We start from the raw sequence: 22,110 nt of genomic DNA, 5'->3' as shown, positions 1-22,110 counted from the left end.
AAAGTGCTAAAATAGTAGATAGTAAAGCTGTCTTGATCCTGTTCCTTAGATATATCTTCAGTTTAGTTAAAGGTTAAACATGAGTTTAACGTCTTCTTTGTCAAAATATAGGATATTCATTCCTAGATTTTAACCACAGGGGTGGGGGGAAATAAGAAAAACATCTATGGTTGATGTGCTAGGCTAAGTTTGTCTGTACTATAGAAATGCTTAAGTGTCATAGCTCCTAAAGTCACTCAGCTTGTGCTTCTATCTTGGTTGCATGGGGGACCAGGAAGCAGTTGGTCATTCAATTTTTTTGACTGATTCCAGTGTTTTCACAGTACTTTCAGTCATCAACAAAACTAACTTCGACTTTTTACTTACACTTTACACTTTCAGTATGTTAATATTGGTAACTCTTGGGATTCAAGATGGAATTTCTGTGTCATTTGCAAAGTTAAGTCATCACGATAAATTGCCATCTTAGTTCTGAGTTTCCATTCCACCTCTGCCTGGGGGTGTGGTGCAGTCATCCCCAAAAAGATTCATGTGGTATTGAGGGGGAAGGGCTTGGAGTAACTGCTGGTTAATTCTTGGAGTTGAGTGAATCTTCTTGTGGGTCTGCACAAATCCTGAGTCTATTCCCACTGAAACTGCTGGGAATTATGCAGAATATGGTAAGGCCTGTGGTGTTGGCGAGCTTATAATACATATGCAGAAGGGATCAGAGAGAAGAGTGGAAAAATAAGTTCAGTTGGGCTTCTGTTGGCCTTGTTCAGTTGGGCTGCTTGTGCCTAGGGTGACTGAATGTATTTCTAGTCAAGGCAGATGCTGTTACTCTTCTATTCTTCAAGAATACATTGCTGTGCCTCTGGGAAGCCTTTTCTACTGTATGTGCTTTCAAGCCTGGAGCTGAGAATAAAAACACTCTTTCAGGTGAAATCAACTGTTCATGAAGAACTTAGCCTGTATAGATTTTTGCTTCATAGGTCTAAATGTCTTCCAATGCTCCCAGAGCCATAGATCTTATAGCACAGTCTGGATGAGGGATTGACTTTACTATGTTGGTTGTTTTCATGAGCCTGTCCTTTTTCTGTTTGGAATAAACAAATATTCCACTCAGGTATGTGAATGAGCATATAGTGCCAGTTGACAAATATCTAATGCTAAACATGGGATGAGAATAAAGGGATTATGTCTGGATTAAGCAGGATTTTGAGGGGAACTGGGTTAGAAATTCACCATATCATTTGCCAAAGTTCCTGTCTTGTTGAATTTGCTGAAGTGGTCCATTTTTATTAGTCGTTACCAAAACTACAATGTTATTGGACCCTGCTTTACTAAGGAGCATTTTACTTGACTCATTCTTTCTTCCTTCCAGAAATCAAAAGTTTAATGGTAAGAATATTGCGCAGGTCCTGACCTTATGTTTTTTGCATATTATTTGCAGGTTGTTGTCCATGAGACTGAAAACCTGTTTACATGTATCTAAGTCCAAGGAAAAGGTTCATATTTAGATGGTTGATTCACATCGCTTCTGGTCAGAGCGATGGTTGGTGTCTGTGGTGACAAGAAATTAATCAGTGCTTATCACTTAAAGTAATAAAAATAAAAACTTCTTAAGAATTTAGTATTTTGTGTGTGTGCAACTACTTCAATTTCTCTTTGAAAGAGGTCTTAGAAAGCCTGGTAATGTGCATATGGACCGTTGCCTGGGGAGCAGCCTTGCGTGAATCTAATGGCATGATCTTTGAGTGTTCCAGTGAACACGTTTGAAGGATAAAAAGCACAAGAACTGTGCTGAATTCAGGATGAAGACCCCTGTGGCATAAAAGGTTTATATGTCTTGGTGAAGAATGGAATGCTGATTTAAGGAGAAAAGACTTTATACACAGAAAAAAGGCAGTTGCATGGTGTCAATTCAGATACTCCTTTAAGATCAGGAATAGAATATTCTGCTTACTTTTAGCAGAACTCTTGCCTCGGCATGGACACTTGGAACATGGTTTTATATTGTCAAAGCTATGGAAAATTCTATTGTATTCAGAACAGTGCTGGTGCTTCAAGTCAGTGAGGTGAGGGACTGCAAAGTTTGCAACTTGGGTGCTGTTGATGCATCCATAGGATAGAAGACCCATAAAAATCCCTGGTTATGCTGATCCAGGGCATTGATGATTACTAGGCATGAAGAATTCTAGTTTTGGAGGGTGACGTCTGCTGCGAGGAACACACAGCTTTCTAGAGCCATCAGAATGGCACATGCATTCAACAAAGCTAATTTTAGAACTATAGGTCAGCACTTAAAATTGTTTCCTCCTTCTTGGTCTCACAACTAGATCAGGGCTTATGTTTTATAATTAACAGGACTTCGAAAGCCTCACTTCTTCCCCCTCGGCCAGATACTGTCAAGCAAGTGAGAGAATGTGGTTGTTACTGGCTGTACTCTTTGAAAGTCAGACTCCAATTTTAACACTTGAATCATATTTCCAGCACTAAGGAATTCTCTCCCCCCCCCCCCCCTTTCTTATTCAATTTTCCTTTTGTTCCCAATCTTTAGTTTCTTTTGTTAGGAACAGAAATTCTGTTGCACAAATCAGCTGTGTTGTCATGGGGAAACTTCACAACATGAAAGTGGTGAGAAATTATCAATTTAATTTGTTGGGTTATGTTTTGGGTGGGGTTTTTTGTTTGTTTGTTTTTTCTTACTGAGGTTCTATGGAGGATTGAGTAGAGAAATAATTTCCTTACCACCCTATGGAGCTGTCTGTGGATGGGCAATGAACGATGGGCAGTCTTGGTTCAGCTGTGCCACTGCCACTGGATTTGAAAGCTGAACAAAGGAGAAGGGAACTGTAATCTGTTGTCAGATAGAAGTATCCCTTGGCATCCGTCAGCAGCCCAAGACAGGCTTTTTTTATAGTGCAACAGATCTGTGAAGCACTGTACCTTCCACAGAAGGGAGCACATGGTGAGTACGCTCTTGCCATCTGTCCCTTGTCGCTCCTATCTGTCTAGTTAAGCTCCAGAGGACGGAGCGGGACGGGTGGCAGCTGCTGTGCTCGCAGTGCCTATTAATGCCCTAAAGGGATTGGATTAAGCAGTGCCTGCCCAGGAGTGCAGAAGGAAGGGGTGTAGTGCAGGGGGAATCGGCACAGGAGAGGTGCGTGAACTCCTGGTGTAAATGCCAAAGCTTTCACCACGTGAATATTCAGGTTCTGCAGCTGCCTCTGTGAGCTGGTTCATGTGTAACTTGCTGGTCCTCTGCAAAGAGGTTTTTATAATTGGTTTATATAGAATTCTTTCCACTGCAGTGAAACTGATGTAAGAATATGGCAGAAGCTTTAATCTTGGACATCATTAAAGATAAATAAACCCTTCATCTGGCTTGGTGGTGGTGAGGGATGGTTGTTATTTCAACTGATGCAATATCATAGCAAAACTTAAAAGGTCAGAAAGATATGGTTTATAACACAGAGCAAATGATCAATACTCCCCACGGTATATTTATGTAAAATTCACAGGACCAACAAACTGCACAAGGAGGGAAAGCTGATAAATAGTTTGTATATACTTCAATTTCTTCACAGAAGGGATGGCTAGAATGAAAGCTCTGTGCTGCTTTTCTTGTAAGAAGGTGGGAGTATGACAACGTTACAGTGACTGTGGCAGAAGACTTTTTCCAGAGTATCTGACCCACATGAGTCTGCATGAGAGTGAGGAATGGATTTTAGTAGCACCATGCTAACACTGTCACCTACTTTACTATCTACATGCCATTTCCAGGACAAAACCTAAACAGCATGAACCATCTAATACAGAGCAAAGATCATGTTTAATCCTTATCAGCTAAGTCATTTATTTTGCTGTGGATGATGGTATCTGCCAGATCACTTGGATGCTATTGACCCAGTAGTGGTGTTGATGTACTTGATCTGCATTGTCCATCACAACTACAGTAGCTTATAAATATTTAGATTGGTTGTGATCTCACTTGGATTCTGGATGCCATCAAAACACCAATGGTTTAAAGGACATTTTATTTATAAGGGAGCAGGAAGAGTTATTTGTGCAGAGTACTTGTTACAACAGAGCTGTCATGGTACTCCGTTACACTTCATCTGGATGATTTATCCCCAGAGGTGTTAAACCTGAACCTGGTGAACAAACTGAGGGCAATTTTGTATCAATGTTTTAATATCAATCAGGCTGCTTGTTGGTTGGTTTTTGTTTAGTGGGGAAAATGAGGAAGGACTTTACTGTAAGGGTCATGGAGCACTGGAACAGGTTGCCCAGAGATGTTGTGGAGTCTCTAGAGACTTTCAAGACCTGTCTGGATGTGTTCTTGTGTGAACTGCTCTAGATGATCCTACTTTGGCAGGGAGGTTGGATTCAGTCTCTGAAGGTCCCTTCCAACCGCTACCATTCTGTAGTTCTATTAAAATCTTATTGTCAGATGAGGTCAGTTCCTGAGAAATGATTTATGGTTCAGAAGTGGCCTTTGAAGAGGTGAGCTTATAAGCATCACTGTAGTATGCTTGTAGTGTTACATCCTTTGCAGTGGACATTAAGGTGGCTGGGCTGTTCTCTTAAATAGTATTTAAAAGTGGCATTTCCCACATCAAGCTTGGACACAATTCTGCTAAGCAAGTGTTTGTTTTGTGGCCTGTGATAAGCTCTCTAGTGTCCTGTGTCTGATATGGAAAGTGAAATGCCATCAGCTTGTTGGATTCAGTGCTTGTGTCCAAGGGTAGTCCCTGCCTGATACTCTGTGTGTGGCTCCAGCTTCAGTATGTGCAGGGAAATGGGACAGTAGCTGATTGCTGCTGGGCGGGATGCCAGGGGCCCTGGAGAGAAGCTGCCTATCCTCAACGGGAAGGCGTGCAGCCCCAGGGCACTCCTTAAAGATCCATGCTTTGTGGAAATTCCCCATTGGAACCACTGCGCATGCCCGCTACTGTCTGGAAATGTTGGAGAACAGAGGCTCCCTTCCCTCCCTCAAAGCACTGTCTGAGGTGGTGGAGCCTGACTCCTAGGCTGGAGTGGAAAAACTGGCCAGTGAGGAACAGAGGTTGGGAGGGGACCGCTGGCCTCTGCCTTGTCCTGGCTGCTGCTTATTCACCGTTCAGTATGACTGCTCAGCATCTAGGCTGCTGTAAACCAAATTCTGATGTGTGTGATATTAAGTGACCTATTACTCCTACCTTACTTCAAAACATTGTCTGAATTCCACAAAAAGAAAAAAAAAAAAAAAGGCAATCAGCTGTTTCTTGCATAGCTGAAGAGCTGCTTCCATGGCCAATTCTTTGCAGTTTCCTTGGGATGCTGCTGTGCACTTATTTGTCTCTTAAATAATCCGTGGATGGATTTTTCTCCTGCTGTTCAGATACAAAAATAATACTTATAAATACTGTCTGATATACTCAGTGTGCCTTTGACAGTGATTGCTCTGTGACCCACTCTTGTGTGCAATGTTTCAATGTGTCCAGGTAATTGCCAGGACATTAGCTCTCGTGGCTCTGCAAGTGGAGTGTGTCACATTAGGGTGATCTGATAGTCTCTCAGCACTTGAGCATCTCCAAGCAGTTTGTTGCAGCAGAATGATTATAATGGCATTTTGGTCAAAGCCTGGGCTGTTTATCATCATTATTCCTAGTACATAGCTACTCTATGGCAGAGTTTTGTCCAGTTTGAAGAGATTCAGCCTTTCTTTTCCCAGATTTGCTATGGATGCTATAGTGGATTTGAGTAAATTGGAGTTCTATACTCCAGTGACTTTTCCAGTCCCTGTACTACAGGCTTTCAGGGAAGTGGACTTTGAGTGTGGCTCTTATTAGGCCATTAACATAATGAGAGGGTGTCCTCTGAACATTCAGGCTTGTTTCCAGACAACCTTGACATTGCCAGAATTTCAAGTTCCCTGTCAAGTTAATCGTGACATAATTTTACAGCCTTTATTCCCCCTGTTTGGACAGGGCAGTAATGTGATTTTGTGATACCTCTGCTCACTGTAAAGTGACTATTTCATTAACTGTGTAATGGTGTAAAATAGAATAGAATTAAACAGGTTGGAAAAGACCTTTGAGATCATTGAGTCCAACCTATCATCCAACATTATCTGATCAACTAAACCATGGCACCAAGCACCCCACCCAGTCTCTTCCTAAACACCTCCAGTAATGGTGACTCCACCACCTCCTTGGGCAGCCCATTCCAATGGCCAATCACTCCCTCTATGAAGAGCTTCATCCTAACATCCAGCCTAAACCTCCCCTGGCACAGCTTGAGACTGTGTCCTCTTGTTCTGGTGCTGGTTGCCTGGGAGAAGAGACCAGCCCCCACCTGGCTACAACCTCCCTTCAGGTAGTTGTAGAGAGCAATAAGGTCTCCCCTGAGCCTTCTCTTCTCCAGGCTAAGCAACCCCAGCTACCTCAGCCTCCCCTCACAGGGCTTGTGCTCCAAACCCCTCATCAGCTTTGTTGCCCTGCAGCTCCCCATGTTTTATTTAGAGGAAAAGCTTCAACCTGGTTTTAACTAATGCACAGTACACTAAGTGGAATGCATTCATCTGCTGACCACGCAGTCAGCCCTGCTTGCTTCTGCCTTTGCTTGTTTGATTATGTTTTTAAGAGAAACAGTTCATCGCTCCCCTCTCTTACTTTATTCCACTTACTCTCTGCCAGCACCTCCATGAAACAGTAACTATGTAGCAGGAACAAACTACGTGGCCTAGACAGACCTGAGGCTTGATGACCTCAAGGTTCTTTTGTGGGTTTGGTGGTTTTTGGGTGTTTTTGTGTTTGGTTGTTTTTTGTTTTTTCTTTCTTTCTTTTTTAAAACCTCTTTTGGCACTTTTATCTCTATATATAAATAGCTCACAAGTCTGTTCTTCAGCATTGGCTAGACCTAATGGTAGTGCTAAATGCTTTTGCAAGGTGAAAGTAGGCTTTCTAACTTTACTTGTAGATGGAGCATATCCAAGCTGTGTGCTATATTTATAGACTTTCATTCCCTAACATGCTTTACTCCATTAAATGCATCCAAGATCTGCAGGCTCAGAATGGAGTATTTAAAATGCACTCCTAACACAGAGTTGTGCAGGGCTTAAAAGACAGAGAAGTCTTACCATAATTCAATTTGTATCCAGGTACTGTCAGCAGTTCCATTGTTTTGGGGGGAGGGGGGCGTGTGTGGTGTGTGTGTTGGTTAATAACTTTGATCAGAAGCAATTCATCAGTCATGTAGTGCTATCTGCTTCACTGGAGTATGCTGAGAGCAGCTGAATAAATTTGCCGTTCATGCCCTTGAGCCTCAGCAGATTAACATTTTGCAATTAGCTTGGGCAGTGTACACTTTTATCAGTAGGCTGCTTCTAGTGCACGAGACAGGAGTGTTTCACAACTGTACCAAGTGCACTGGCACAGTGTCCACATGGAATAGCCAGGGAAGAGTAGTTGAAAATTAGGAGAAACACACACATTTGGAAAAGGTTGCAAGGAATTTTTTGTGACCTCAAGGAGATATTTTTTTCCCTTCAGGTGACACCTCAAGTTTCAAGAGCTCTGTTACTTCCTTGGTTAATCGGCGCTGTTGAGCCGTGGAGATCTGCTGTGTATTAAAGCATCATTGCTCATTGCTTCTGATGACATGGAAGGGTTTGAAATCTCCTCTCCCAACTTAAGCTGGCTTAAACTCTTGTAGTATTTGACTGTGCAAGGACAAATGGTTCTCAGCACCATTGAAGCTTTGAGGAAGTTGCTGTGAATCTTTTCCTGAAATGTTACTCTCCATGAGACAGTTGTCAGAACTAAGGAGAAAAAGGATAAATTATTCTTCCTTATGCATTGGTTTGTTGCTTTTATTTTTTTTTTTTAATATATGCTAAAAGCCCACTCTAGCTGTAGTAGTAAACTACATTGTGATTATTAATAATACTTGACAAGAACATTCTTGAATGCTTCCCAGCAAACTTTGTATTCTCTGGCAGACATGCCTCTAAAACCAGTTATGTCTTGTATGCATCTATAACAGATGGCTTTAAAAAGCCAGGGAAGCATGGGGGGCTGTCAGAGCTTTTATTAAAGTCTGTGTTGAAGCAACTGGAGTGTGCAAGGCTTGCTTGCCACCATGCTGGATTTTACAGCTGAATGCAAAATACTTTTTTTTTTTTATGTTCCATGGCATTGTTTCAGTTAAATTCAGATTCTTCCTTTTTCTTCCTCTATTTGAGTGTGTGTATATAATTAAATACTTGTTGAGATTGCTGTGGATAATCCCAGAGGGAGAAATCTGGGAAGGGAGAACAATAGCAGAAACTACAAGGTGATGATGAGAGGAAGTTCAAAAACACCTTCCAGGAGCTGCTAGAACTAATGGTGGGACTTACTGATCAGTACTGGCCAGACACTACACCGGCAGGCACAAAGCCCAGGGGAACCATCCCCAGAGCAAAGGCTACATGGGTCTGGCTCCTTGGCATGGGGTGGTTTGTAGCTAGCTCTTGCATCAGTGACCTGCTCTGCTGTACCCACTGACCCTCCTGCAACCACCTTGAAGTGTGAAAAGAAGAAAGGCTGTCTCAAAGTACTCTTTTGTCAAAATTTTTCTATCACTCTCCTCTCTCTTTTGGAATGTGCTCTCTTCTCAACCTCTGCTCTTAACTAAGAAAAAGCAATACATTATTAATAGGTCCTGAAATACTGTGGTGGGAGGTAGAACATAATGCAGGAGTTACTGCCTCTAAACAAGCATTTAGTTGAGTCTTCAGGTTCTGCTTTGAGCTCTGGGGTGCTCCTACTTAACCATCTAACTGTCAGCAAAGTGCAATGCTGTCTTGTTTCTGTTCTTTCACTGGGGTATGTTTGAGGAAGCCTGCAAGAAACAATGTTTCGGACCTCTTAGTATGTGTTTGTTTTTTTTCGGGTGTGGTTTTTGTATTTTGTTAGTTTGGGGGACGTGTTTGTTTGGTTTGTGTGGGTTGGGTTTTTTTTTCCCCCCTGCTGCTTTGAAGTGATGCTGAATACAGAAGCTGTTATCTTTTGAAAGGCTGCTTGTTAAAAAAAAATGTGAGTTTTGCTGGAGTTCTTCGAAAGCATTGATGAAGGGCAGAGTGGGGATACAAAATGTGAATCACTGGCAAAATCCAGTTAGGCAGGATTTGTGGAGTTGGGGAGTGGTCTAAGGGATCTGGAAATTTAACACCGTTCAAATATCCCCACCCACTTTCTTTGCATAGGTGATTGAAGAACATTTGGTAAGGGTAATAATTTAAGGATGAACTACCTCAGTAGGAATACAGAGGAGCATACCTTCTACTGTAGTCTCTTAACCTCTTTTGTTATCCCAGGCTCAGATTAAAAGGTGCTGATAATTTTCATCCACATCCACAATGACTGAAGAGTCAGGTAATTAAACACTCTACACTGCAAATTACAAGGTCTCACCTTTGTGTGCTGTCTCTTTAGAAACACAAAAGGAATGTTTACTCTGCTTGATTGCTGCTCCCTCTTGTGGGTTCAGGCCGGTTTAAGCAAGCTTGAAGTTCATCTTAGACTCTTTAGGTAGAATAATTTATCAGCAGTGCTCCTCTGATACACTGGGTGAGATATAGATCTTAAGGCTTGATTCACACCTCTACAAATTAGAACACTCTTTTATATCAAGAGAACAAACTCTGTCAAAGCGTTTAATTTACATTTCACATTGAATTTGCATCCCCCCAGCCCCAAGAACTTACACTGCTGTGCTGTTAGCATTTAGTATGATTTGGTTTTCTTGTAAAAGCAGAGAGAAGCCAGTATCATTACTGTAGCAGACTTGGCAAGTGCCTGCTATATTGACAGCATTAAGATCTCTCTTCAATCTCTTTTCCTGTAGTCAGCACTTTTGAGTTGCACTTTGCAGGCTACTGCTGTTGTGTTCAGAGAGCTGCTATGTTATCCAAGTTGCTCCTGAAAATTAGATTCAATAAAGACCTTTGTTCACTCCCTGTGTGCTCTCCTGTATACCAAATAACTAAATGCTGTAGCTGTGGGAAACATTACTTTTCCCCCCACCTTGTTTCTCAATTGTTCTGCTGGCTCAAAATCTCTGTATGCAATGTGTTGTCTGAAGATTTCAAAATACTACTTGTATTTGTTGTCCTCGAGAGGGACATATAATCTCAGTTCTCTGGACAAGAAACTGAAGCACTGGAACTGAAACTGGAATTCTGAATTGCTCCTAACTAATGGCAAAGACCTGTGCCACTTCACTGACTAGTTCTTGGCATGAAGCTCTTCAAAATCTCGCACTGCAACCCAGAAGAGACAAATTGTACTGACTTACTGCAGGAGGGGAAGGTCTCACATTAGCATGACACTGAAATAACAGCAGTTCACATGATCTATTCCAATCTTACACCATTTCACAATAATGATTCACAATAATGAATAATCATTTCGCAATTTGTCTTAGCATTGGAAGCTCTTCCATTCAGTCACTTAACTGATGTTGAACTGTTTGTGGACAGGGATTGGCATACGGCAATTAAATCTTGGGTCCCCTAAGCTTTGGTGCTTCTCTCCTATGCTTTCACAAGGCCTTTTTCTTTTTCCTCCTTCCTGATTTTTAATTTTCACTGGTATCTTGTTGCCCTTTTCTCCTGCATTCCTTTGCTCTATATTCATTGTCTGTTTACTCAATGTAATGCTTTCTGCCTATCCCACTGTGTGTTTTGTTTGGGATGCAGTATTTTCAGCACCTTTCCCCTTTATCTCTTTTCTTCACTTCACACTACCTGTTAGCACAATTTCTCAGTACCATATAATTCGCATGACCAAGAACTGGATGTTTCATTAGTGTCTGACCAAGCAGGCCCAGCTGTTGGGTATCTGGTAACATTTGAAATCTATTGCTGCCTCTGTACCTCTTCAATAGCATCTAATATGGAGGAGTATTCAGTGGATTACCTGAAACTTACGATCTTAATTTTACTCAGCCTTAAAAAGAATAAATCACTCTGAAACTTGTCTGGATGCAAAGACTGTGCTTCTACGGAGACCCAGCAGTACTGGTGAACATAAACTTCCTCCTAAGTGTATTTGTTCTTACTGTGATACAAGTAAAAGCAGGCTTTTGGTTGGATGACACCTAAGAGCAGATGTTCTTAATTTGAGAAACAAAACAGACCTTAATCTTATATTCATGTCCTTTCTCAAAAGCTTTATGTCCTTTTTTAAAGCCTTATGTCGCTGCGTGTCACAGACTAGGTGATAAAACCCTATCAGCAGCCTTTGCTTCAGAACTTGTGGTTTCTTTCCTCTCAGCTGGTACTTTGTGTGTTGTTCTAAGCAGTTCAGGTTTTTATTGACATTTTAATGTCTTGTAAGTGTAGAGCTGTGTTGAAGATCTGCCTGCTTTTATTCAGATGAAATGTGCAGTTCAACGGAGACCAGAATGCAGTCCCCATAGATTGCATTGCTTGTAGCAGTCCCTGAATTTCAGTTCTTATTTCTACTTCAAATATTTTTACCAGTGAAGAAAAAAACCTCTGTTTATGTCCATGTTCAAAAAGATGTTGGCATTTGCTCAGCCCCAGAGCCCTCTCTGACTTGTGTTTAAGCTATAAAGAAGCCAGATGAAATATTGCTGTTTATTTCAAGCTCCAAATTTGGTTATTGTGCTTATTTCTCTCTGTGAGCATGATCAGGACAGATGTGTTTTGCTCTTCAGGAATATGTAGCAATGCCTGAATTAATTTTGCATGCGTACTTCCTTACTGAGAACCTTTCTACTGACCTCCCTGTGTGCTGGATGTCTGTGGACTGGTCCTGGTAGGAAACACTGGTTATAGCTTTGCTCCCTTGTTGAAATGACAGTCAAACATATATGATATATAATTTATTATTTACTTGTGGTATCACACAAAGTTATCAAACTAGCAAGAGTACAAGGTCATGAAGGAGGTGACTTATTTTTTCATCTTTCACTTTATATTTACCCAAAAAATGACCCAGTTCTGTATGCTAGTCATTTGCAGTACTTGGATAACCCTAGTGCTTAAGTATTCTGTGCTTGTTTTGTTTTGTTTCTTCCTCCAAAGGGGGAAAAAAAAAAAAAAAGTCAGAATGCCAAACATATGCATTTTGTAACAAAGATTTAAAGCTGAGGGACCTGGGGCTGTTTAGTCTGAAGAAAAGGAGGCTGATGGGAGACCATACCATTCAACTACCTGAAGGGAGGTTGTTCTGAGGTGGATGTTGGTCTCTTCTGCCAAGTAACTAGTGACAGAACAGAGGGAATGGCCTCAAGCTGCACCAGGGGAGGTTTAGGCTGCACATTAGGAAAAAAAGTTTTAACCAAAGGCTTTGGGGGCATTGGAACAGGCTGCCCAGGAAGGTGGTTGAGTCCCTGTCTCTGGATGTGTTTAAAAGCCATGTAGTGGTGCTTGGGCATATGTCTTAGTGGTGGGCTTGGAAGATTAGGGTTCATGGTTAGACTCAATGATCATTGGTTGGAAAGTACCTTCAAGATGCACATCTCAAAAGGTTTTTGTAGAATACTATAGACTTATTGAGGGATAGGTCTTACAAGCTCTTACCTCCCTTAGGTAGCCCCAGTTCACCCTTTTTCATCCAGATTGCTTTGAGCGTTCTGAAGTCCACAGTGATTTTAACTGCAAAGGCTGTTCTACAGTCAAGCAGAAATACAGTATTGATAAAGTACTCTGAAATACAACCATTCCGCTTGTGTGTTTTGAGGCTCAGTTTTACCTAAACTTTAAACGACAATAGTTGCTGCAAAATGCTGCTGGCCTAATAGAAGGAGTGCTGAGACATTCAATGTGGTCTCCCTTGTTTGGGTAAGCAAGTGGAAGAAACCACTGGATGTGGCTTAATGCAAATAAATATTTCAGGAGACAACAGTGGTAAGCTTTGTATGCTTCTCTTGTGAAATTCTAGCTCATTTGCTAATACTGTCAGTATGTTTTGCTTATATTTTTTTTCCCTTTTAGATATCACTGTAGCCTTAACACTTTTGATTCATTTACTTGAATGAGTGATCCAGCTGTTCCCGAGGTCAATGTGGACTCCCTCGAAACTACTTTACATGAGTAATAGTCTTGACCTAAAGTACACGAGTGCAGTGTTAATGCAGGGTGCATAAGGCATGTGGATTTGCTCTTTGAGGTAACAGCTGTAGAGTGGTATCCAAATTCTTCTCTACTGGGAGCAACCACTTACTTGCTGGAGCTATTTTGAGAGAAAACACCAATTGAAGAAGTGACGTCAATGCGGTTAGTTGATACTGCCTTGGTCCTCTGCCGAAAACACTACCTATAGAAAATTGGGTGAGGTTTAAAGCTGTAACACGCTTCTGTAGAGTTGCCAGCCAACGTCCTATGCTGGGCTCATTCTTTTATCCCTGTTGCTTTTTCAGAGCATGAAAACAGGAGAGAGATTCATTGCTAAACAGCAGTGAAAGTAGTATGTGGTAGAGAGACACTTATCTTCCTGTTCTCCGGGCACTGGAACCACAGTGCTTATGAGAATCTCTGGGTTTACAGGATGCTACAGAACTGATGTTTCGTAGAATTCTGTAATTTACTGCTGAATCTTGCCTCTGAAGCCTCTTAGAACTTTTTTTTGTGTGTTTTTTCACAGAGAGAGTTTGTTTGAATTGATGGTTGTGCTTCTAGCCTTGTTCCTTTCCCTCCTTCTACAACTCTAGTGAATCTTAAAAGTAGAATCCAGATTGCAGCTAGCTAGTCAACAGCCAGTGGCTTAATATACAAGGGGAACCCAATGCTGCAACAGGGACCACACCAGGCACAAATCATTGATGAACCTGTTGATGGCTTCATTATTGGTACCGGAGGGAAAGAGACCCTTCCTGAGTAACTAGTAAAATTTACAGCAACATCAATCTTAAGCCTTTAAGGAAGGGGAGAAAGCAAACAAACTAACAAACCACACACACAACCAACCAACAAAAAAACCCAAAGCAAACACCACCACTGTTTCCCCCTGCCAATAAATCATGAAAAAAAAAGCCAACAAAAAACCCCAAACAACCAACCAAAACCCCCACAAACAACAACCCCCCCCCAAAAAAACAAAAAACAACAAAACAAATAAAACACCCCAAAACACAACAACAACCACCAAAAAAAAAAACCCTAACAAAACCCAAAACCCTTTAATGAGGCAACAAATGCCTCAAAACTGCCGCTGGGATCTATGGAAATGATGACATCATCTACCTCACTTTTAACAGGTGTTTTCAGATCAATTCCTTGTGGCAGGAGTTACTTTGCAAGCTTCCTTAGGGAGTACACTTACAGTTTAGACTGGTTTTAGCAACAGCCCCTTCTGACTGCATGGCAATATAATTTATGAAGTAGGATGCAACTCCCTAACTGTCTCTTACATTGTAGAGCTGTACACACTGTTCACTGCAATGTCCTACAGGGTAAACAGTCTCCTTCTTTATGGAGGGGGAGAAAAGTTCTGTGTCAACAAGACTTTCCAGCCTCTGGTCACATGCTTAAATTATATCTCCAAGATGGGTTTCCTGGCAAACACATAAGCAAATGTTTCTCTGAAGTGGACAATGTTCATTTGCAAATTGCTCATTAGTTGTGGGTCTCTTTCCTTCTTCCTCCTCCCTTTCCTTGGCTCAAAATGTTAAGCAAGAAGACCAAGAATGCTGACCCTTTGAACAGAGATAACTAGCAACAGCACCATCAGCACGTCAGAAAAGAGCCTGTTTATGCTCCATGTTCCTAGCACTTGGGAATTATTAAAGAGAAAAACAAAGCATTGGCATTCTGAGAAACTTTTAAAAACAAAATGAGAAATTCATTTTGGAATGCCACTGCAAGAAAAGCTTCCCATGAAAAAAGTTACCATTTATTCTCCCCCTAGAACTCAATCTTGTAGGACTGCATTGTGCAAATAAGACCACTTAAGGGAAAATAGGTTTAGGATGCAGTTGAGGTCACCATGAGCAAGACTGTAACAGTGCTTTTGGTCAATTTTCCCTCTATGGTTGTCCTTATTATACCCTTCATATGGGAAAATTGGACACTTCTCAAAGTGAACTGCTGATTTTTTCCTAAGACATTTGATAATGAGATTCTCCAGTGTTTGCAAAGGATCTCAAGTTAAAAATGTGATCATTGTGCACTTAAGCTGCCAATCTACTGTATACTCTGTAGTGAATATAGAATCATACAATCAGTAAGGTTGGAAAAGACCTCAAAGATCATCAAGTTCAACCTGTCACCCAAGACCTCATGACTACCAAGGATGTGACCAAGTGCCACATGCAATCCCCTCTTGAACACCTCCAGGGATGGTGACTCCACCACCTCCCTGGGCAGCACATTCCAACGGCCAGCAACTCTGTCTGTGAAGAACTTTTTCCCCACCTCGGGCCTAAACTTCCCCTGGTGCAGTTTGGGACTGTGTCCTCTTGTTCTGGTGCTGCTTGCCTGGGAGAAGAGACCAACTCCCACCTGGCTACAACCTCCCTTCAGGTAGTTGTAGACAGCAATAAAGTGTCCCCTGAGCCTCCTCTTCTCCAGTCTAAACAATCCCAGCTCCCTCAGCCTCTCCTCATAGGGCTTGTGCTTGAGACCTCTCCCCAGCCTCATTGTCCTTCTCTGGACACGTTCAAGTGTCTCAATGCCCTTAAACTGAGAGGCCCAGAACTGGACACAGTACTCAAGGTGTGGCCTAAGCAGTACCACACAATATAGTCAGATATTTTGGTTGAAACCATAGCTGTTTAGCTGTAAGTCTGAATTTTTGACTTTCACCGTGAGTGGGATGTTGGTTACCTCTTTTCACATGTTGAGCAGTAGAGCCTGATGAATTAGCCATGGCACACCAGGCACAAATCACTGATGAACTTGTTGATGACTTCTTTATTGCTATCAGGCATCAGAGGGAAAGAAACCCTTCCTGAGTAACAGCATTTTCAGTTGCTGTTTCTGTTTCCCCACCTAATATCCCTAATTGGTGGTAGGACTGAAGCGTAGAAGCTCTGCCTTTTGGCATGGTACTCTTGGAAATTTGATTTTGGTTTTCCAATTTATAAAATGTGCAGTTGTGGTAGAAATGGTTAATGCAGCTTTCAACTCTTTCTAAAACTGGTTAGGTATGAGGTAGAGTCTAGGAGATGGCAAAGCTGAATGTGGATACACTAGCAGAGAAATGCTTTTCTAGAAGTATCCTGCTGGATTAATTTGTGTATCTTCAGAGGACTGGAAGACTTGTCATGTGAAGGAAGGCTGAGAGAACTACATTTGTTCAGCCTTTAGAAGAGAAGGCTTAGGGAAGACCTCATAACCATGTACAAGTACATAAAGGGAAGCAATCACAAGGAGGGAGACTCCCTTTTTACAACAAGTCACATGGTAAAGACAAGGGGTAATGGGTACAAGTTGGGGGAGATTCAGACTGGATGCCACAATTTTTTTTTCACCTTTCAAACTATTAGACATTGGAATAAACTGCCAAGGGAGGTGGTGGATTCCCCTACATTAGATAGTTTCAAGGCTCAGCTTGACAGGGTGCTGGGCCATCTTATTTAAACTATATTCTTCCCCTGAAAGGTTGGACTAGATGATCCTCGAGGTCCCTTCCAACCTGGTATTATACAGAGTCACAGAATTTCAGGGGCTGGAAGGGACCTTGAAAGATCATCTACTCCAACCCCCTGCCAGAGCAGGATCACCTACACCAGATCACACAGGAACACATCCAGGCAAGTTTTGAATATCTCCAAAGAGGAAGACTCCACAAGCTCCCTGGGCAGCCTGTTCCAGTGCTCTGTCACCCTCACAGTGAAAAAAATGTTCCTCATATTTACATGAAACTTCCTGTGCCTCAACTTCCACCCATTGCCCTTTGTCCTGTCATTGGGCCTGGCTCCATCCTCTTGGGACTCACCTTTTGCATATTTATAAACAGATTGTTTTTTGTAATTTTCATTATTAAACAAAGGAAAATAGAAGTTTAAGGCCATATATTTTAGGAATGTATTTGTTTAGGGGAATTACTCCTAGATCCATCTCCTCTAAAACAAGAAAATCACATAACATTTCATACATCTGTATTTCAGGCTTCCAAAGCCTTCTGATCGTAGCAAGGCATGAATGTATTTGATACCCAAATGCTTACAATTTGAGTTTCAAAGCTGAATTGATTTCCTGAGCTGAATGATAAACGTGGATAACCATGCACAGGCTACCCAAGAGTCTTCCAGCTTCCCTACCAGCTTGGTTCAGTATGTCTGACTTCAGTGCAGCAAGAGTCACTTGTGTCTGGTTCAGCAGTTTCCTTCCTCCTTGCCGTGTGGCGTTCTGGCCCTCACAGAGAAAGCTCTGTTGATACTGGCAGTACATTTTGGTGATGAAAACCGGACATTGTTTTCCTAAGAAGCACTTAGTTGTGTATACTTCAGCTCATTGCCTTGGTTACAGTTTACAAGGAGGTTTTGTGAACTTCGCCAGCTGAGTTGCAAGGGTGCCAGGATGCCCACAGCAGACAGGGATGATGAAGTGAGATGCAGGCGTAGGTTTTTTTTCTCTTTGTGACTTCAGATGGGTGTAACTCCATAGATTTTTATAGACTTTCCTGGAGGTTAGAAGAACAGCCAGTGGTAAATGTGATGTGGAGGGACACTACTGAAATTCTAAGAATCACAGAAGCATTTAGGTTGCAAAAGCCCTTTAAGATTGACTCCAACCATTAACATGATACTGCCAAGTCCACCAGAGAGATGCTATTTGAAGAGACTAAAGGAAATGGACAATGAACTTTCTTTCTTTATTTTTTTTCCCTTTTTTAAAAACATATAAAAATGAAATAAGCTGAGTTACATGTGTAGGTGGTGGGTAGTGGCTGTGGTATTGCTTACAATGGGGTGGGCCTAGATGAAGCCACTGTGCTCTCTGTTGCAGGGGTTTTGTTGGTGTTTAGAACTGCCTGTAAAGATTTTGACTGTTTTATTCCTAGTTGAATCCCAGCTTCCATGCCTCTTAAAGTACCTCTGGCACAACACACCCTGAAGACAAAAACAATCAATTGGGTGTGACTTCTGTTGGAGGCCAGGCTTCCTTGGAATTTGTTTGTATTATCAGTGATTGTAACATACCTCAAAGATGACTATAGGATCTTTTCCTCTTTCTTTTGACACAGCTTCTTGGTAGTTATGGGTAAAGGGTTCTGTGAAGTGGATTTTTAGGATTAGGCTTGTATTTGTGGAGGAATTCTGTGTTGTGTGCAAGCCTGTGTTCTGTGTCTGCGTGTTTGCAAAGGTGAGGTGTTTTTCCCAAAGAGAGATGAGGAGTCTGTCATTGGAAACTGATCTGCTCTTCTAAGCACCGTATTTTTTTTTCTTCATCAGCCACCTAAGAGGAACTCCCAGCTAACCCACTTTCCCCTGTCCCCCTTTTCAATTGTCTCTTGTTACCCGTTTTATTTTCATGCTCAGTTTATTGTTGTACTACCTGTAATGTGCTTTTCTACTGTGAAGATTCTTCCTGTCTGGATGTCTCCTTGAATTCATGTCACTCCTGCAATGTCCTCTTTCAAACATAAAATGCACAGACCTAAGAACCACATGCTGAATTAATGATATTTAGCAGAGGTTCAGATTCTTTGGCTATCTTTCTGAGTATGAGAAGATATGACTAGATAGACCCTGCATTTTTGAGGTGGTAAAAAAAAAGAAATGGTAGACTAATACCTGCTTTCACACAGGGTTCTCTAGGTGTTTTGAGTACCCCCCTGCTACCCCAAGTGACATAGCAGCAGTTCAAAGGGCAAGGACTCTGAGAGAGATAACTGCTATCAGCTTAATGATACTAAAGAGCTTTGGCAAGCAATCAAGTCAAATGCATCACTGGCTTCCTAGATTGTGGTTCCTGTAGTTACAGAACTCTATGCACTTGCTCTTTATTTAGCGGTGTCTGAGGGATCCAGCGGAGTGTCTAGCACCAGGAGGAATGAGGAAGAGCGTGCACGTGTGGGTGTAGAGAGGGTTCCTGTTCTTGGGGGAATTTGTCAGGACCTGCTTGGAAGTCCACACAGTATGTGCCTTGCTTCATATAAAATCAATTCAGGCATGTTGAAGTGTGTTTTGAATGCTGCCATCTCTGTATTACTGAAAAAAGGAAGCGCTCTACTATTAAAAAGACCTCCTGAACCTCCAGTTCCTACCCAGGTCCACAGCACAGTTGTGCTGAGCTATGTATGAAGGGCTTCTTTAAGGAAACCAAATAAAATCTTGGCTTTTACATTGACTAAAAAAAGTAATTAGCAAAAAGGAGTGAGGAGTGTGGTGCATGTGACAGGGTCCCCAGTAATTTATACATTGTATAAGCAGTACTCCTATCTCCAAGTGACACATTGTACAAACACTGTACAGTTTTGGCAGTAACTGTAAGGGGAGGTAAATTCTCATAACCAGAATCACCAGAACAAATTGTTTTAAGCTAGGATGAAAGTATGCACACTTCTTCATGCTGAGTTTTTATGATGCTTCAGATTTATATGGTTAACATGTCTCCTTTCTTTCCCTTCTCCTTTGAAACTTCTTACATACAAGGTAAGACACATTTTTCATTAGGAATTAACTTCAGCCCTTGGCTACCTTGGGGTGAGCTGCCATAGGCCAGAAGTGCTGCCTTCATAGCTGGTTATGATTTTTGAATCTCTGTGATGCTTGCTACTGTTTACTGTACCAATATTAAATGCTGAGCAGGGAGTAACTTCTCTTGGACTCTGGGCCATTCACTAAAGCCAGACTTGCTCAGCTTTGCAGGCAGAGAGGAGAGGTTGCCAGCCTGTAGGCTTAAGGTGTGTCTCCAGGGAAGGCAGACAGTTGGCACAGAACACACCATGGCAGAGCATGCCAGGGTCCTCCTTCAGTTACTGTAGATTTCTCTTGTTCTTTTCCCTTGTCCTCCATAAGCAATGTAGCAGACTAGCAACTCGGTCAGCCTTAAATAACAGGTTTAGGGCTGTCTGTTATACACCTGAATGGAAAAGTGTTTCCTGGTCATGTTTCATTGGCCTGGTTCCTGGTTTCAGAATAAGACATACCAGGGCATGAAATGGATGTCTGTTACACACAGATTTAGATTAGATTTTTTTCTGTACTGAATGTTGACTACTTCTGAAGTTGCTGGGCAAGCTATGTTGAATGGATTCCCTTTCCTCTTTCTCATCGCATATTTTGCTGTGCAGGTGCACCTGCCATGTCCTCCACCTCACAGGTGTACAAAAAAGAAGCTGAACACGAGGCTATAGTATGTTATTGAATCTCCAATTATCAGCTTTCAGGATAGCTTAAACCTGATTTTTATTTAATTTTAGTTTTTTCTAATTAAAAAGCCAGTTCCTTTGTGATGTGTGATTGTGTTCCTGCTTCATGGGACTCTGTTAGTTTATTTTCATACACACAATGAAATGGATTTAAGGTAGTTCAGATTGTTTTAAAGCTAAGTTAGGTCCTTTACAATTAAAGAAAAAAACTTACAGGGTCACCAGGTAGTTCTGGGGTTTAATGAAAGATGGTAACCTTGGAGACTTATTGCAGCCTTCACCACTGAAAGTGAGCTTGGAGTGATAAGTTTTAAACTGAAAGAGGGAAGATTAAGATTAGCTATAATGAAGCTTGCTTTTTTTTTTCCCCCTCTAGTGGGAGTGGTGAGACACTGGAACAGGTTGCCCAGATCAAGGCCAGGTTGGACAGGGCTTAGAGCAACCTGGTCGTAGTGGCTGCAGTTCCTGCCCATGGCAGGGGGGTTGGAATGGATGAGCCTTTCCAACCCAAACCATTCTGTGATTCTCTGACTTATATAAACCCACAATCTGTTTTACAAATGCAGAGCTTCCCCTCACTTAAGCAGAATTCCAGCCAGGGCACAAGTCAGACATCCCTAATGCCTTTTAATTAAAGGAAGTGTGTCTGGCCTTTTTGGGGACTGTCAGTGAATCCAGATGAAGTACCAGTGCTCCCAAATTACCTGAAATATTGTTAGCAACATGGCAGTGTGTGCTCTGCTAGTATGAAGAAACAGATTCTCCATTTTGGGCTTGTCAGCTCATGGAAAAACTGAGCTCAGTTGGGTGGAGGCTTCCCAGGGCTCCTCAACCTGTGCCTGCTGACCAGGAAGAAGAGCAAGCACAGGATTTAGTTGCTAAGAAGCAACCTGTTTTGCTTCTCTCTGTGATCGGAGAAAATCCGGTGCCAGGAAGAGATGACTCTTCCCTGTGTTCTGTTGTTGCTGCTTGCAGAATTGCAATGGACAAAATGAGCTGCTTAAGCCTTGGGAATTCTCCCTGTCCTAGTGTGTTTCCTGCCCTCTTGTCTCTGTGATGGGTAGGTGTGAGCCCGTCAGGTGAAATCAGAGGGAACCAAGAAGTGGTTTGGATGCAGTCAAGGGGAATCAAGAGATGCCAGTAATTTCCCTGGAGATAGCATTTCTGCACCGACTGTCCCTCGAGTTGCTCCTAGTGTATTGTCCAATGTTACGCCATTGAAAAACACTTGTGCCCTCTAATCCTTCTGATTTTTCCCTAGGTGTGTTTTAGGCTCATCCAACTCATCGCAAGGGACTATTTGAAATGCAGAATGCCCTTTTCTTGTCCAGCTGCTGTTCCTGATTGCCCTTTCACAGTACTTTCAAACCTCAGTTAGGTGCTCCATATCACCCTCTAAGCCTTTTCTCTTGCTCCAATTTTTTATTTTATTGCTTAAAGTGTAGTGCTGTTTTTTAAAGAATAAAACCAACATCAGCATACCCAGTGCTGATCACCCATTTTATGCTTATCTCTACACAATACAGCCCACTGTATTCATATAATTACAGAAAATTAACAACAGTTAGGTGGGTTATTTCTGCAGTGCAAACGGTGGTTGGTGTGAATATGTATTTATAAGCGTCTGTTCAGTGCTTCTGAATGTTACACTTCAGTGTGCTGGGAGAGGCAGCTCAGACATGCGGCCTCCAAAGGGAAAGCAGGTGTATGCTGAGCAGGGTCTTCCTTGGTCTCTCTTCCTCCGTTTTCCTTGAGCATAAAAGGAGGTTGTAAGCTTTGAGAAGGCTTAAGGGAGTCCTTCTCACCATGTTGC

General features: G+C 42.0%; 1 protein-coding gene across 17 annotated transcripts in view; it reads left to right on the top strand.

Moving 5' to 3' along the window:
- Positions 1-22,110, top strand: part of LRRFIP1 (LRR binding FLII interacting protein 1) — a 121,217-nt gene that overhangs the window by 25,611 nt on the left and 73,496 nt on the right. The window lies entirely within an intron of this gene.

Source organism: Melanerpes formicivorus, unplaced genomic scaffold (genome assembly GCF_026170545.1).
Source record: "Melanerpes formicivorus ecotype bairdi unplaced genomic scaffold, bMelFor1.0.p_v2 SCAF_5, whole genome shotgun sequence".
Classification (NCBI taxonomy): Eukaryota; Metazoa; Chordata; class Aves; order Piciformes; family Picidae; genus Melanerpes; species Melanerpes formicivorus.
The sequence above is the reverse complement of the archived record's forward strand: the minus strand, read 5'-3'. Positions and strand labels throughout refer to the sequence as shown.